The sequence below is a fragment of the Gavialis gangeticus genome, unplaced genomic scaffold (assembly GCF_001723915.1).
Source record: "Gavialis gangeticus isolate Ggan-Ray unplaced genomic scaffold, GavGan_comp1, whole genome shotgun sequence".
Lineage (NCBI taxonomy): Eukaryota > Metazoa > Chordata > Crocodylia > Gavialidae > Gavialis > Gavialis gangeticus.
In genome coordinates this window covers 18790608-18800709 of record NW_017728995.1, presented here as the reverse complement: position 1 = coordinate 18800709, position 10102 = coordinate 18790608, and positions in this window count along the sequence as shown.

The window sequence follows — 10102 nt, the reverse complement described above, 5'->3', positions numbered from 1 at the left end:
GGCTCTGGTAGGCCATGAAGCTGAGTGACTCTCAAAGTAAATGGTCAGTACAACAAAAATCTGTGGGAACAGGTCCTGCAGAAGACCTGGGATCACAGGGGCAAAGACAAGATTTCTGTGTGCACCTGTTGTATTGTGAAGAAGTCAAACTGACAATCTGAGAAAGAAAGAGGAACAAGAACCAACTTTGGGTGTGGTGGCAGTGTTTCTTGCACTGGGAGACAGACCAACAGCTTATAACAATACAGCTAGATCAACACTTGCTGAGTATTTGGTGAGTATCCATTTCAGTAAGACGGTAAACTGAGAGCAGCAATACAAATGAAAAAAGAAAGTATGGTTCTAAAGTCACAGACTCTGTGAGATGGATAAGACCATTACTGAAGAATTATTTCCTGAACTGGCAAAAGCGAGTGTATTTTCAGTGCTGGATGCCAAAGACAGATATTTTGGCAGGTGTGATTGGAGATGGTAAGCGGCTACTTCCTCACATTCCAAGTCTGAACTGGTACCTACTAATGGTTGAGGATGCCAGTTGGGAATATAAAAGCTAACCCAGGTAATGTAAGAAGAATCTGTCATCTCTGTTTAGACCATACTTAACACAATCCAGTCTGGATGGTTTCTTGTTTCGCAGTTTTGCGTTCAAGTCAGTTTTTAACGTTTTTCTGTTTAAAAGCAGCTGCTCTGTGGTCAGCGCTGGAATGTCGAGAAAGGCTAAAGCGTTCTGCCGCTGGCTTCCATGTATTTCTAGACTTGATATCATAAGTGTCATTCTTTCACATAGGGATCACCCTGTCTGTCTAATACAGACAGCAGAGGGGCTCTGTAACCAGGTGATGGATGGTGTATTTGCAGTGGTAGAGAAGGAGGTGAATGAACCCGTGATGTTATATTCCATGGTATTTGGTCCAGTGATGATGCAGTCTGTTGACGAGGGGGAACAGCTGGTATCTGGGTCTAGAGCAAGACCTGGTGCCTTGGTGAAAATAGGTAGGTGTTAGGTACTCTGTTTGTTGGTAAGTCACTGTCTGAGGTTGGGGAGTTGTCTGGAAAGCCAGGACAGGTTTGTCCTCCATGGCTACCTTGATGGTTATCATTTCCAAGAGGGATTGGAGGTTATTGGTGATATGTCCAAGTTGTAGATGACAAGGAAGACTCTGTTGTCCTTGTCATGAAGTTGATATTGTAGCAGGTCAAAGCAGGGTCTTAGTCTGGCTCTGTTGATCTGAGAGGTGACAGTTTGGAGATTGTATTGTAAGTTTAGAAATCCTTTACCATAGGAGGGTCCCACAACTAAAGGCATTACATTTGGATAAGAGCCTGGCAAAGTATCTTCTAGGCCTCTCATACATTGCAAACCCTTCCCCCATGCCAAGGTGACATACTGGACAGAGATGGAAGTGGACTTGGTTATCTTGACATAATGCATCACACATGAAGCAGGTACATGGTAAATATCTCAGAATAGGCTATGTGAAAAGGCCACTATGTGATGTGAAGACAGTGAGTTGGGGCTTGCAGTATCACTCTGCTATCACCAAAGAAATAGAGATATCCACATTGAAAAGGAGTGTCTTGCAAGTGTTTGTATGTGAAAGGTTTGACCAATATGGCTGAAGACAGGAAACCATTCAAGTAGGAAGTTATAGGCAAGTAGAGGGCACTTTTAAAAAATTACTGCTACTAGCCTCAAAAAGCCTTCAACTCATACCACTGAAACTGCAATCCTGCAATGTAGATGCATGTTACAAGAAAAGACTTGGAAGTACATTGCTGACAGCTTAACCAGATCATCCTTTCAGCATAGAAATATGGCAGTTGAACAAAAATAGGATTCTTATCCTGTTAGATATACAGGAAGCACAAAACACAGAAAGCATCAACCGAGGTGATTTATATACTACTTTCAAGGCAGGGGCTAGAAAGGAGAAAAGAACAAATTTTACTAGACCAAGATTTCCAGGTATGCGTATCTGTCCATCTGTCAAACTGGCCTGAGATGAGGAAGAAGCCTCACTTGCTTCCCAAGAAGACTGAGTTATTGAGCTAAGCTGAGCATTTAAAATAAGGTCATGTATAAAGACCACTGAATCACTGAAAACAGAAATTTTCACAAGAGTACATCTGAACCTTTTTGGAATAGAAGATTGTATACAGAAACACTGTATGCCAACCAAATGTCACCAGGAATATCAGAAATCTAGTATATAGCTGTGATACAAGTGGAGAAAATACAGACCAAACATTGAAAAGAGACTGTGAAAATATACAGTATTCCCAGCAGACTTTGGAGGAAAGTGGAGATGGATATTTTTATTGCAAATCACACAAAGTACACGTCTAGCAGGGCACTGTGGGGTGCCTGCCACTTTGAGGGGAGAAGCCGCCATAGAGGCAGCATCCAGGTGGTGTAGGGCCTGATTGCTGGCTCACCTGACGGGAGGAGGGCCAGGCTGGGGCTAGGCAAGCCCAGTGCTGAACAGGGCAGGGAGCCGAGCTGTAAGAGCCTGAGGAGGGGAGTTCTGCAGGACCCAAGAAAGCAGTGGAAGCAGAATGACTCTGCAAGCCTGGGAACTAGAGACTATTGCCTGGGGAAGAGAAGAAAGGGTTTATGCAAGCAAGGGACCTTTGTTTTAGGTTGATAATATAATTTAAGTTATAAGCCTTGAGCCCTGCTGGAGACGGGTTCAAGGCCTAGAGAGAGCCCACCAGCCCAGAGAAGGTAGTGCCTTCCAGCCCAGAGAAGAGGGCTGAGCCGGGCCCCAGCTCAAAGGAGGGTGGGAACAAGGGGGTAGAGCCCACCAGCCCAGGGAAGCGGCTGAGTGGGGCACAAAGTGTTCCCAGCCCAGAGGAGGACTGTGTGAAGGACTAGGGATCCAGGGACCCAGAGATAGAGAGGGACCCAGAGGGTCTGAGAGTCCCAAGATGGGCTAAGGGAAGCAAACAGCTGAAGTGATAACACCTGCGGGCCTCGGGTTGTGGTATAGGGAGCCACACAATTTGTCCTTCAGGCTGTAGGTGCCCTGAAGAGGCACTGCCAGGCTGAGAGGGCCTATTTAGCTGATTGAGACTAGTGGGATCCAAGAGGGACCCATTGAGGAGTTGACTGGACTTAAGTTCTCTCTCTCAGTCCCATTGGCAGCATCCCTTACTTAACCTCAGTAACAACGAGGCATTGTGTGCAAGCAATTGAGGGAGGACAACCTTAGAGACAGAACTGGCCACCTGGGGGCATCATGGCCACCGCTGTGGCCTGGACCTGCTACATACACGATTATGATAGACTACTTTTCAGACGTAGTAGATGTGAACTGTCAGACACTACTGCAGTGACCATCATAGACAAAGCCAAAGCCAGCCTTAGGGGAAATGGTGCCTTGGGTGAACTTGTATTTTGACACCTCCCCCACCCTACCTCCCACCTCCCCTTTTCCAAAATAAAGCTGTAATCTCAAAAGTTCTTTGTAATTTACCCAACATATACCAAAGAGGAAATTACACAAAATTCAATTCAGTTCAATTCAATTTGATTCAAATAATACATGATGTAAATCATACAAAATAACATTACAGCAGTGGCTAAACATTAAATTAAGCATGACATTCATTAGTAGCAATAACAAATAAAAAACTTTGTTCAGCAGAATTCCAAGACTCAGAAGACAACTCTGCAAGCTCTGATATTACTTATGACAGGTTTATATTCTGAGCCACAGCAGTCTTGATGGACGGGAGGTCAGCAAAGATAGTCTGTCATCTTCTATGGTTGATTTCAAATATGTTTTTCTGAGCTTTAACTTTGAGAAGCTCTGTGTGTTGCTCGCCACCGATACGTATCTATGTGTTTGGGAAGTTGTCATGAAGTTCATTGTTGTAAATAAATTGTAGACCTTCTTGAGGAGCACTCCAGTCCATTGAAAGTAGATTCTGGAGATAGCTAAGTTCTTCACGGAGGTCAACACCATGAATGTCAGAGCTCGCTCCTTATTTCAGTGCGCAGTGAAGGTCCTTACAGTGTTTCTTCAAAGTTACTTTATCAGGGAATCTTGTCATTTTATATAGAAAACCCCAAAGGTTCACATGCTGATTTGTTTGCTCAGACCTTCCATAGACACTCTTACTGTCTATAAGCCAGTTAAAAATTGAAGTTTAAACTTGATTTCTGAATGGCTAACTCTTTCATCTTCACATTTGTAGCTGTGTTGACACTTCTTATGACAAACACATGTGGCTGGTTTAATAACTAGATCAACACCAAAATTATGCAATTAACCTGTTTTATCCTTTGCTGTGCTTCGACTCATGTTCAGCAGGAATTGAAACAACTAGATGATTTCTCATGACACGAGAATCTGAGATGTGTCATTCCAGTCATTTGACTCCTCAAATGCTCGGCATGATTTTAGGTTCAAGTCAAAGAACTTGCAGCAGAAACAGGAGACCTTGTCAGTAGACTCTGGGTAAAGCAGCCAACATCATAGAAAATGGCGATTCTGCTCATTCAGAGGAAAATCCATACACCTCCCCCCCGGATTTGCGTGCAGAGTGAGGGCAGATGCAGGCTGTCCACTGTGGGCTTGGGGCTCTCTACCGTGCTGCCTTTGCCTGGAAGCCACGTGCTTCCTGCTGCCGCACGGGGAGCGGATGCACAGCCAGCGGGCAGCTCCCGGGTCAAAGGCAGAGCCTGGAGAGCCCCGAGCCCGCAGCAGCAAGCCTGCATCTACCCTCGCCCCACCCGACTGGTTAGAAGCATCCCCGCGGTTAAAAATGGTGGCAGCGGCACTTGAACTAAAGATGATCAAATGTAAATAGCCGTCAAATGAGCTTTAGTTCAAGTGCCCCCACTGCCATTTTTAAGCACTGGGATGCTGATCCCCTGGGCGAGCCACTCCCCACCCTGGCCCTGGGATCCCATTCACCCTGACATCTGCTTAGATATTTGCAACATTTTGCTTCCTTCCAGTTTTCATAGCCTGTGAAAATTAAGACAAGTGTCCCAGCAGATGCTGGCACACACTTGCAAGGGTCACAGCTGGTGAAAATTAAAACAAGAGTTTTGGCTCTGGCCCCACTCTTGCCACCACTGCTGCTGTGGATCAGCCACCCCCCTTCCCTGGGTGGCGCAGCTCTGGTATATATTACTGTTCAGGCAGGGAAGGGAGTTAATGGCTCGTTAATGACCCGTTGTTCTTTACTTCACAGGTGTTAATGATCATCTCCCTTAGCTGCCTGAATAATAATATGAGAGCTGCACCACAACACCCCAACCCCACCTCTGCCGGGAGAGCTGTGCCGCTTCATCAGTGCCCCCCTGACCAGGGTGCCCTGGGCGGTCACTCATGCTGCCCAGCCCTAAAGCTAGTTCTGGACAAAGCAATCAATGATTTAACTAAAACGGTATCCCTAATAATGTACTTTCAGACAACAGACCATAACCCACTAGGGATGAGTTTGTCCAATTTATTCAGGAAAGAGATTCATTCATATCACATCATCAGTATATTGCAGTCAGAGGGCAAAGCTGGATTAGTGATGAACTTGTAAAACTATATTACAGAAAGCTACAAAAAACCAAGGAAAACATATGGATAATAATTCCTGATTGCAGAAATAATACGGTTACCATATTTTCAGTTTCTAAAAAGGGCACCTGTGTGGGGGGGGGAGAGGAAGGGGGCATATGATTATGGGGGGGCAGTGATATGCCTGTGCCCTGCCCCTGCCTCTCATTCCCAAGCCACAGCCCCCCCAGCCCTACTGCTGCCCCTCACTCCTGACCCACAGTACCCTGCCCCCCAGACCATGCTTGTGCCCCTCAGTACCAACCCACATTCTGCCTATCCCGGCTGATGCCCCTCACTCCTGACCCGCAGCCCCCTGCCCCCTCCAGCCATGTTGCCCCCAAAGAACCCTCCTCCCCCTTCCCTCACCCTGCTGCAGTCCCATTGCTGGCAGGCATGCACGTGCACACACACACACACACACACACACACACACACGCATGCGCATACGCACTTACCTGCCTGCAGCTGCCGGCCCCATGCGCAGAGCACATGATGCCTTGCCTCCAGTCACTGTCCCTTGCTGCCCCTGGCCCCAAGCAGTTCCTTGCTGAGGCAGGGCAAAATCCCTGACATTTGCTGTTATTTAAAAAAACCCACCCAGACGGAGATGGAGGACCCAAAAAGAGAAGTCTAGGAAGACTAGGACGTATGGTAACCTTAAGAAATAGTAGCCTGCTATTGTGCTTTGTAGGCCTGTGCGAATCAGCAAGTATTAGCTTCAGCTTCAGATTTGGCCAATTCAGAGGGACAGTGATTCGATTTGGGGATTCAAATCACTCTTCTGATTCGATTCGGCTAGATCAGATCCAAAGATTCAGCACCATTTCAAAGACTTGCCATAAACTAAAGGTGCAGCAGTCTTCACCATGCTGGACACAGCTGCCTACAGCTGATAAATCTGTTGGGGTTGGGGGCGGGAGGGATTGGGGTTGGGACAAGCTGCCCAGCTGGGGCTGGGGGCACAGGACATGGGGAGAGGGGTGGAGGGGTGTGGGATGTGGGTGTGACAACACTGGGAGTGGGTCTATGCCCCCCACACTTGACCAGCATGGGCGGGGGATGGGATGCAGGTGCAGGTTGCGTCCATACTCTCCAGTTGTCTCCAAATCCCTGCATCTTCACTGAAATGAACCCCAAAGATGAACTTCTGTAGGATCCACCAATCAGGTGCTGTGAAGAGAGTTCAGCTGCTCTTTATGGGTGTGTGAAATGGGCCCTTTTCAATTCGGGTTGAGCCTGAATCGAGGACAGTGATTCGATTCGTTGATTTGGATCACTATCCCCAATTTGATTCAGCCGAATTCAAATCTGCGTATTCGATGCTGATTCGGAGAATCAGCTATTTGGACATAGACACAGCTTTAAATGTTTTTTGTACATACCTCAAGGTACCAGGCGCAGCTCACGAAAGCTGTGATGCTGGGGCGGATGGAGGGTCCCACAGGAGCACGAGGGGCCCCCCTGCATGCTTGGCGGTGAACGCAGAAGTGAACCAGAAGTACTTCTGGGTCCACCAGGGAGTGGCAGGGGGCCCTCCAACCTCCTCAAGCTCAGCGATCAGCTGCAGGGGAACCCCGGGTGCCCCCCCAGGACCCAGGAGGCACCAGTTGCCAAGCCAGAGGGGTGCCGGGGGTCCCCCCCCAGTGTGCTCTTTGGCGGGCCTGGAGGAAGACTGGAAGTGCTTCTGGTCCACTTCTGGGTCTGCTGCTGAGCATGCTGGGGAGCCCCTATGCCTTTGTGGGACACTCCATGTGCCCCAGCATCGCAGCATTCATGAGCCGCCTGCTACTTACAGGTAAGTAGAAAAAACATTTAAAGCTGTGCCTATGTCCGAATTGCTGTATCTTTCCAAATCTCTCTGCATTGATGTGGAGGGTTCTGATTCGATTTGGAGATTAAAGGGTTCTCTGATTCGATTCAGATTCAGAGATTCAGTATCCGAATCTCTGCCGAATCAAATCAGGGACTGAAACTTCACATAGCCCTACTGCCCTTCTATGGAGGGTCACTTAGAGCAGAAGTTGGGCATATCACCACCGTAAAATCAGTCCATTAGAAACCTGTCACAATCTGTGGGCCTGATTCTTCCAAATACTCACTTCTGGGCAGTGAGCAGTGCTATTTTTTCAGACTGCAATTTTGTCAGTACTGGATCTGGAGGTTCATGTTGCCCTCAACCTAACTCTCCCATGAAAATAAAGGGGCATTAGGTTTCCATGTTCCTTAGACAACATTAAAGTATCTGCTTTAGGAACTTATATAATTGTATGCTTTCTGTTTTGAGTTCTGTGCACAAGGAAGCAAAGCTCTCAATGTGAGCTAAACCTTGTATGCAATTTTAGGAAGAGAAATACCTGTTAATAATGTATGATTGTAAATTACTTTTTTCAGAGAAGTTTGCCTGGAAATTGCCAGGAATTGTAGACTTGAGAGTACCTGAATAATACCAATGACCTAAGGGCATGAATATACTGCACTGCAGCTAGTTTTAAATTACCTAGTTTGGATACTTGTAGTGTTTTAGTCCTGGCACTAGGGACCTTAGCAGTGGGTAATTGAATGAATATTTATTTAGCTTCTCAGGTGGGTTTTGCAGCCCGCATGGTTGGACTGCTACTGGTACCTGGTCTAGGTATGTCTGCAGCATGCTGCAGTCATCATAGCACAGACAGCACAATAAAGACTGCTGTGTAGACATCCCCCAAATTATGGCGGAGTTATCTATCTATCTATTTTAGGATTCTATGTAACACCCACCTTACATAAGCCTTTGTCTGTAACTGAGCAGTTTGACACATCAGGTGGAATATATCTTCCTTAGATTTAGCATTAAAGAATTACCCAAATACTTAACCATTCAAATAATTATTTCATAATTTAAGAACATTTCAGTCCCATCCCCCTCTCTATCAGTAATAATATAGCTACTTAACAGTCTGTACAAGCTGCTGTGCTCTACCAGTGAAATGTATCAATCTGTTTGATAACTTGCAGTTCATTATACTTCTCAAGCAGCCTTCTGAAAATAAATAGATTCATAGATTGTAAGGGGCTGGAAGGGACCTTGCAAGATCATCGGGTCCAGCCACCCGGCACTAGGCAGGGAAGACAACTGGGGTCAGGTGACCCCAGCGAGGTGACCATCCAGTCTCCTTTTGAAGATCTCCAGGGTAGGTGATTGCACCACCTCTGGAGGGAGCTTACTCCACAGTCTGGACACCCTGACTGTGAAGTTTTTCCTAATGTTGAGTCTGAAACGGTCTTCCAGGAGTTTGTGGCCATTACTCCTGGTTTTCACCACTGGTGCCCTGGTGAACAGTTGTTCGCTGAGCCCTTGATGTACTCCCCTGATGTAGCGGTAAGCTGCTACCAAGTCCTCTCTCAGCCTTCGCTTTTTTAGGCTGAAGAGATCCAAGTTCCTCAGGCTTTCCTTGTATGGCTTGCCTTGCAAGTCTCTGATCATATGGGTGGCTCTTCTCTGGACTCTCTCAAGCTTTTCCACCTCCTTGCTGAAGTGCTGCACCCAGAACTGGATGCAGTACTCCAACTGCGGTCTCACCAGTGCCGAGTAAAGTGGAAGAATCACTTCTTTGGTTTTGTTTGAGATGCATTGGTTGATGCATGCCAGTGTATTGTTTGACCTGCTGGCTACAGCATCACGCTGGTGACTTATTTTCATACTATGATCTATTATTACCTGTAGGTCCCTTTCAGTCATGGTGCTGGTCAGTTTGGCGCCACTGAGCCTGTAGGGATGCTGGGGATTGTTTTTCCCCAGATGGAGCACTTTACATTTCTCAGTGTTGAACTTCATCTGGTTCCAATCCGCCCAACTTGCCAGGCTGTCTAGGTCTGCCTGTATCTGCAGCCTATTTTCAAGCGTGACCACACTCCCCCATAACTTAGTGTCATCTGCAAACTTGGCCAGTGAGCTTTTCACCCCCACATCCCAATCGTTGATAAAGATGTTGAAAAGCACTGGACCAACCATGAACCCCCGAGGGACACCACTGGCCATTTCTTGCCAGGATGACACAGATCCGTTCATTAGGTCTCTCTGGGTCCTACCCTGAAGCCAGCTTCCTACCCACCTAACTGTCGAGGAGTTACGCCCACAGCCCTCCAAGTTTTCCCATGAGAACATCAAGGGATACCAGATCAAAGGCCTTTTGGAAGTCTAGGTACACAATGTCGACCTCCTCTCTCTTATCCAGCTAGCAAGTTACCTGGTTGTAGAAGGAGATGAGACTGGTAATACAAGACCTACCCGCGATGAAGCCATGCTGGCTGTCATTCAGGATCCTACCTTCTGCAAGTGTATTGCATATGATGAATTTTTCCAGGATTTTCCCTGGGATAGAAGTTAGGCTAACTGGCCTATAGTTGCCTGGGTCCTCTCTCCTCCCCTCCTTGAATATGGGCACAACATTGGCCCTCCTGCCATCTTCAGGGACCTCCCCTGGGCATCATGAGTTTTGGAAGAGTTTTGCCAGAAGTCCCATGATGACTTTGGCTAGCTCCTTCAGCACTCTTGG